General features: G+C 35.2%; 1 long non-coding RNA gene across 1 annotated transcript; it reads left to right on the forward strand.

Moving 5' to 3' along the window:
• The first annotated feature begins 743 nt into the window (after positions 1–743).
• Positions 744–6,295, forward strand: LOC112950121. Its single transcript, XR_003249958.1, has 3 exons — positions 744–823; positions 4,179–4,297; positions 6,258–6,295. It is a non-coding gene; the product is annotated as an uncharacterized LOC112950121 (long non-coding RNA).
• The last annotated feature ends 1,840 nt before the right edge of the window (positions 6,296–8,135 follow it).

Genomic DNA, 8,135 nt, shown 5'->3' on the forward strand with positions numbered 1-8,135 from the left:
GTTGCCATCTGCTGTCTCACTGTCCAAGCAGCTCCAGTTCTGGTGCCTCTTTCATTGGATGTCTGTGCAACCTCGGGCAGAAAAACATTGAGAAATTATTTTCTTTATCCAGAAAGTCTGTAATAATTTCTAGTTTACTCTCCTGGAAAATAAAGAGTAGGTGGTGAGCCACCCGTTGCTATCAAAGGCAAGAAAAAAATGGRACTGTGCAGGACTTGAAATACAGCATGAGTGTTAAGGTATAACAAGCCTGAGAGGAAGGAAAAAGTGAGAGTATTTGGGGGGAAAAGAGGAAAACTTTGTGATAAAGTTTTGCCATGAGTCMCTAAGTGCTGTCCACGCTGTATGGAGAAATGTCTTACAAAGTATGAGATAGGAAAGCAGTGGAAAAAGCACCAAGATTAACTTTGGCACCAGAGCCCAGCGATGAGGGCGTTGCATCTCTGTGGCAGTAAGACAGAGCATCTCTTGATGTAGGTTCTGTAGATATGGTTTAAACCTATAGAGGAGATTAAATAACCTTTTGAATATGTTAATCCARGTTTGAAAGATGTTTCCTTCGCTTGTGCATTTACACTCTGCTTAAGGGCCGACAGGTTTAGCCCTTTGTGGGAACATCTCATGTAATGTGCTCTCTTTTGTACAGTGCTTGGAATTTTTCCCAGTGATTTGAAGTTTTCTGGTCACTGCAGCGGGAGGACAGGGCTCACCGCAGGGAGCAATCCGCAGCCCTGCTGGAAGTCATTGCCTGCATCACGGATGAACTGAAATCCTGCAAACAGGAGCAAGCTGCTCGACAGGAGACTGTCTAGCCTCAATCAGGGTAAGAAAAAGGTCTGAGCTTAAAATGTTATGAGAAGGATTRCCCTTGATTATTTGGGGTGTGTGTATGTGTGTGTTTGACATGAAACTGCTGGCATTTTTATCACTGGAAACCAGCTGTGCAACCATGCAGAGCAATGCCAACATCCTCTGCATTCTCCTTTTCATTTTTTATCATGTTTAAAAATAAGCCTCACAATTGTCTGTGCTATTCCGTGGTATACRTAAAGCAAGAACCCCTTTGAGAAGGTACCTCGAAAATGCTGTGTAGTCAGTAATGCATAGAACACTATTAAGCTAGTTTTGAAATGAAGTTATTTAAGAAAAATGCTAAATTAGGTCCTACTAAAAGCAGAACAGTACAATATTTGCTGTTACATGTACTGTATTTGTTCTTGGGAATGGAGGACTTTTGACAGAACCTAATCAAACAGTGAAAAATAACAGTTTCATGATTGGTTTTAGGAAAATAAAATAGACAAAAGTGGAAACATTCTGCCTGAATGTAAAAAGAAAAAAAAAAAAAAAAAAGATGCTGTTGCTCTGAATTATGAAATGCAGCTAAACTGCAATTAATCAGATCTTATTTGCTTCACAAACAGGCACTAATATTTCTTGAGGAGATTTCCTGTGTTTACAGTAATTAATAGTAGATGTCATTGACATATATGAGAGACTAATAAGTGATATTTGATCCTTGATATTGTTGATCTAATGTACAGCCTAGCTGATTTTTGAGGTTCTTATAACTCTAATTCATTATGATTTGCTGATTGTAGAAACAATTGAACAAATTACTTCCTCCACAGATCCAGAAATGAAAGCTTTGAGAGCAAATTAGTGAAGAAGCAGCTCAAACATAAGAGGAAGAATATGGATAAAAAGAGAGAAAGCAATCAGAAAAAAAACAGTGGAATTTTGTACAGGCCTGAAAATGTGGGGGAAATTGGGGAAATCTAGGGGAGCTACATATCTGATATCCAGTAATAGATGATGTGAGCACTCTGAAGGTGACTTGCATGCCTAAACTTTAACCACCTACCAGATCCTTCTCTTTTTTAGGTCTGGAAATTATTATATATATATTGTATTAACTAAACAAAGCCCCAAACCTTCTGTCTGTCTTTAGTTTAAGAACTGCCATGAAAAAAATACTACTTGTTTTAGCCTAATGTTTACAATTCTGAGACAGAGGAGAAATGGAAAGGACCATTCTGTAGATTTAAAATCTGTCAAACTAGTAGAGATCTTCCTCCCAAGGTTAAAAAATCAGTTAAAAGCTGGTATGCTATTAGCTCTACAGGTATTTGAGTAAAATGTGCCTCTCTAGACGTGAAAGTTATAAATGGAAAAATCTGATAGCCTTGTACAACCTGTGAAAGGGTTCAACTGAAATTTGAGTAAAAATTGTATCAATTCTTGTTTTATCATGTTCTATCTACTGAAAAAAAYTTACGTTATTTAGAAATCTTGAGGATATCTTTTTTTTTTAATCTTACATAATGCAAGAATTCAAAATACCATGCAGATTATTGAGACGGTGTCCACACTGCAAGTACCGAGAGTTTTGTCCCTTCATTTTCCTGAACATAAAAAGTGTGCTCAGCTTTTGCAGGACATGGTTGTTCCTGTGCTGTCTAATTGTTTAAATGTGAAATGTGAGTGTATCATTAGATGTGAGTGTGGATTATAGAAAAGCAATGTTCCAAAATGGGCACAAAGGCTTGATGACTGTTTTCTCTGTATAAGAAAGAGAAACTTTTCTTTTTAAAATATTATAATCCTAAACAGAAGGAAGAAACAAATCTGGGAACAGCCATATACATGACACAATTTCCACAAAGACTGGAGAGTGTCCAGAAAGAAATATTGAGTAGCTTTTAGTGTTAAATTAGAATCCATTTCCCTTATGGGAGGGGGCTAATTTGCAAACAGAAATGTGTTTTATTTTTGTTTGTTTGTTTGAAAGCAAGGAGTTATACCTAGTTGGTTTGGCGTAGTTGATTTACTAAATCTCTACATTGCCAAGCCTCAAGATACCACTGCTATGAAATGAAAACAAACATAATGAAGATCAAGGATAGTGGATATACATATATATATGTGTATATATATATACACACACACACACACACACACATATTATATATATGTATTTAATAGCTAACTGTATAGGTAGTAGCATAATAAAACTGATGGTAATTATAGTAAGTTTCTTGCAAGTATATTCTGTAAATTATTTCATATGGATCAAGAACACATCATATTAGAGTTGGGTAGAAGTGTTTTTAGGAAGACTTTAAGTGGAATGAGAATACTATGAATCTTTACACTGCTAAATACAAAGGATAAGAACACAGAAGGATAGGTTTGGGAACTGGCTAGCTTATTGATCCATAAAAGAAAGAATAAAAGATTTTCAGTCTAAATGAGAAATAACATGACAGTTCACTTCATGATCTGTTGCATTCATACAGAGGGAGAGCTAGTGTTACACCTGGATATGTGCTCAGCACAGAAATGAATTGTAGGCATTTGTCCTACTGTCCAGTCAGAGTACAGTAGGTATTTTGGCATGTTACGGAATGGAAATGACCGGATATATGTTTGGCCATACACTGGGGCCATTCAAGCACTATCCCAGTGAATCAAACACATTGCGAGACGTTGCAGTCATGTGGAATCACACATGCCTGTCCTGTTGTGTTGGAGCCTGCAGGGACTAGGCACATGGGGACCAGATCCAGCCACTAGCTTACCAAGAAGCCAATTCTCTCCTGGCCTATAGCCTATCAGTCTTGACCTAGTACAGTTTTGAACAAAATATGATAAAATAAAGAGAATTTGCTGCATCTTCAGATAAGTTATTCAACTGCTTATCTGCATTCAGTTTATATACATATACTTTTTTTATTCATTTCTTCAGCATGCACCTTCCATTGATCACTAGGTTTCATGTAACTAGTGTACTCTTATTCAGAGCTTGTTGGTCAATTCTGTATTTTTTTCATTAAGTATAGCAGAAACGTCTTTTAAAGATACTGCTAGAGGTGCAGGAAGGCACAAAGTACAATGAAAGGCAAATGTACACATACCCTTGTTCAAAGCAGCTGCTTACAAAGATTTAAATTTGAGTTTCTCTTTTTACAAGCAGTTAGAATGGTTTGTATCATGCCCTGTCTGTAAAAGATGTGATCCTGCTATCTAAACAATAACTATTTATGAGAAGAGATAAAAGAAGTTTTTTTAATAGAAAAGGAAATACACATTGTCCCTCGTTGTCCCTATAGTGTTACAAAACCAAATTCTTTCGTAGAGTGTTTCTGATTTGTTTTGAATTTTTTGTTTATTTTCAGACAAAATATGGATAGATGAGAAGATAACCTGTCAGAATTTAAACAAGGCTTTTAAACAGAAAAAGACATGAGTGTTTGTAAACTGGATCTGTCCTTCAGAATTCACTTCTCAAAAGCAGGTAGATATTGAAATGAGCAGGTTAAAAAAAAATACCTGTGGTGTAGTCTTTGACTTCCATTTTTTTTTTTTTTTTTTTTTTTTTTTTTTTTCTTCTTCTTCTTCTTCCTCTAGAAGTAATAGCCAGGAAATCTGTCTCTATTACAGTACCTATCCTCGGGTAAGCCAAATTATCTGAGACAGGATACATAATGTTTAATGTTAGAAATGAACTCCATTCAGTTGGAAAATGCCTATCAGCACTGAATTTTGTTGCATACTGTAATTACAAAGTTAATTTTGCAAATCTCATAAGCTGAACACTTTGAAGATTCATTTGAATTCTTTAAATGCTGGGCCTAATAATGTTGCAACTATTTTGAACAACTTTATTAAACTCAAATAAATTAGTCTAAAGACAAAAAAAAAAAGACTGCTTTTTAATTATGACTTCTTTTCTGCCATTAAAAGGAATAAAACTAATGATAAAAATAAGAAAATCCTGAAGGAAACCCCTTCTATTTAAAATGAATGATCCATTACTCAATCTTACAAATTCCTTTCATTCTTCTCCTGTTTTATGCAATACAAAATATTTTAGAAATATATGTTGTTTTGATTTTGATTCTTAACCCTCAAAAGAGCTGAGGAATGTTAATGAAAGGTCTTTGGAAGTGAGAAAGATGATTGATTTTTGGACAGGAGAGCATGCAAAAAGGTAGGAGAAGCGGCCAGGGGAGAAGTTCTGGTATTGACCGTTTGGGTTCTCGTGTCAAGGTTTCAGAGAGGGAAGCTGCAGAAACTGAAGCTGGGTGACCAAACCCAGAGTAGGATTTGTACTTGCACGCAGGAAGCTGAAAGGCTGCTTATGCTGCTTGTTCTTCAGAAAGTTGAATATGGTATGAACATACTCTTTCATTCTAAGTTAAAAATTCATTTCTGTTGATAATGGTATTTAAATTGAGCAATCTGTTTTTCTGCTATGACTTCCATTGCAATCAGCAGAATTAAAAAATAAATAAAGTTAAAAAGATGCTGCTTTGAATGATAGGAAACAACTACTACTTGTTGCAGTTTGGTATCCATTTTCTTTGGAATTCTACTGTTGAGAGCAACATTTTTTTAATTTATTATGGCTTGCCTTGTCGCATATGAGGTAGAATTTTGGATTTGTGGAGGAGTTGAGTATCTCAAGAGTATTTATATCAGAAACAGAATTTATAAAGATACTTCAAATGCCATATAAAGGGGGTTACAAAGGAGCTTTGAAGAATTTCTTCAGCCTTCCTGATGCAAGAGCAACCCAAAAACTAGCTATTGAAGTGCATCTAAGTTGCACAGGAAGCAGAGCTGCAGATTTTATCTTCAGATGGAACTGCCTAGAACAGATCAGAGATTTTTCTAGGAAAAGATATCTTTTTGTAAGGCATTGATTTGTCCAAACTTCTTTTATACTGGTTTTCGTTAATCATCAGGAGATTTTTTTTTTTCTTTTTGGAAATGTAAGCCTAAAAAGGGGAAGTTATTGAAATAGTCACTTGCAAAAAGATTGGGCTGCAAACTCATGATGTGCAAAAGCCTTCTTTCAAACCAGGCAGATCAGGTAATTGGGCTTTAAGTAACTCAGTTACAAAAATCTGTCCACTCTTTCAGTCTGTTTCCATATGAAAATGTCTAAGGATTCCTATCAAAGGATGTGAGAGTAAGACAGAGGTTGAATAGTTGGGGGCTGCTTTAGCTTGTAGGAAAGGAAACTGTGGTAAAGAGCGAGTAAAAGATACCATTTCTCAAGCAAACATTGCGACTAGGAGTCTTTTCACACACACACACACACACGAAAAAAAAAAAGCTTAAAAATGCTCCTTAGTGCTTTTTTGTTTTTTGGTTTTTTTTTTTGAGATTTTTGAGATTTTTCTTTTTCTGGGCAATTCTGTACTTCAGAACTGAATTGTGTGTATTTAAAACAAGTTCTCTTCTTTCAGAATAACAGACCATTACAGCAGTTCAGCCTGGACCATGAGGTATGTTTTACATCTCAAAAATCTGCTGTCCCTTTCTGTCCCTGGTGGCTCCTAGAGCCTCCGGGGTTTTAGTGCTGTGTRTGCAGGAGGTAGAGACCAAAGGAGACATATATGATGGTCCCAGTGTTTGTGTAGTTATAAATCAAGGATGTCTACCCTCCTTAAATAATCGTTTCTGAAACATTAATCTCATCTGTAAACTGATATGGTACATAAAACTTAATGTCTCTGATTAAGGAGCCTGCTTTGTCCACACTTAGAGCCAAGGAATTAGGCAGCGGCCTGTCTATTCTGTGCCAAAGAGCGGTGTTTTTGGGCCGCGAGCAGAGCAGCACAACTACATAAGAGCCTCTTGAACCCAAAGTTCTGCATTGTTAGAGTACTTGAAAGTTAAACAGAAATAAACAATCTGAGAAACCATTATTTTTTTTCCTAAAATGAAGAGGATTCTGTCCTTAAAACGTTTTAGAGAAAGGCTATTACATTGTTCTGCTAACTCTATGTACTATATGCAGATAGGCTTAGGATGATTATATGCTAAAGACATGGATTTTTCTAAGACAAGTATTTAAACAGATGCTGGAAATTGTTGTTGTGTTTACCGAGTGGCTTTTTAGTGCTACCTCTAAACTCTTCTCAAAGCCTATCTTATTCCCTCTAAGTTTCATGAAAGATGCTACAATATGTGTGAGTTTTGAGGCTTGCCTTTGGTTTGCATTTAAGATTTGGTTGACTAAGATCATCCAAATCTCTTAAAAAAAGAAGAGAAGGAAAAAAAAAARRAAAAAAAAAAGTTATACTAAATCAATTTTAATTTCAGGGTACCTAAGGGTGTTTGCTTCTGATTTCAAAGGAGGTTAATTTTTAAACACTTTCAACATATCATTTCTCTCTTTAAGAATCTAGTTACAAATATTGTCAGGCCAGAACATTGCTTCCTGACAAAACCTTACTTTAATGTAAACCTAATCTTCATTCACTCAGTGAAGGGAGGCAGCATGGCATGCTGTCCCAAATGGAGACAACTGTGTGACAAACCAGGAAATAAGTGGAAATAAAATCAATTTTTCCCTATTAGTGCCAAATTAAAAGCAGAGTAAGCTGTAAAAGTTGCAATAGCAGAAGTGACAATTGAAACAAGTGTTCTGAACAAACAAACAAGACCAATAGAGAATCAATTTTAACTTTGTTAGGGCAAAGGACCTTTTTGTGTTGGTGATCTTACACTGGGCAAAAAAGCATCTGTTCAAATTCTGAAGTAGCAACCTAGGACTCTCCTTCAAAAGGAATTTAGATAGAAGCAGTAATGAAATTTAATGGGAAACTATACAAAACTTTATAAAAATTAAACTGTTAATATGACCCAATTATGTATCTGATTAAGATTTATAGTATGCATTATAATTGAAGAAGAYTGATACTGCCATTCCCATTTTGATTGAAATTATTACCCTTTTATTCTACAGTGAAAGAAGGCTAGAACTATTCCTCCTGAGTCTGTTCAATATTATAAAACTGATCCACTAGCTTTGCACTGTTCTAACAATTTGCCATCCATTACAGCTAGTACAGCAAAAAGCAGAAGACATCTTAAATATGAAACATTAAAAATCAGGGAATTTTTAGAAGTTCCAATGAAGAATGAGCAAGTTTATCTTTTTTTAAGCAATATAATTAGTTGTTGCATAATTAACATAATATGACATAACCAACATTTTTAATTAGATTCTTTATTAATAAATTCTAATTGTAAAAACACTAGGATTTAATTGACATTTAACATGTTAGCTATTGCAGGCTTGATATCAATTAACACACTTATCAAATGTCAATTACCAG

The sequence above is a fragment of the Nothoprocta perdicaria genome, unplaced genomic scaffold (genome assembly GCF_003342845.1).
Source record: "Nothoprocta perdicaria isolate Ctin4 unplaced genomic scaffold, notPer1 scaffold_31, whole genome shotgun sequence".
Taxonomy (NCBI): Eukaryota; Metazoa; Chordata; class Aves; order Tinamiformes; family Tinamidae; genus Nothoprocta; species Nothoprocta perdicaria.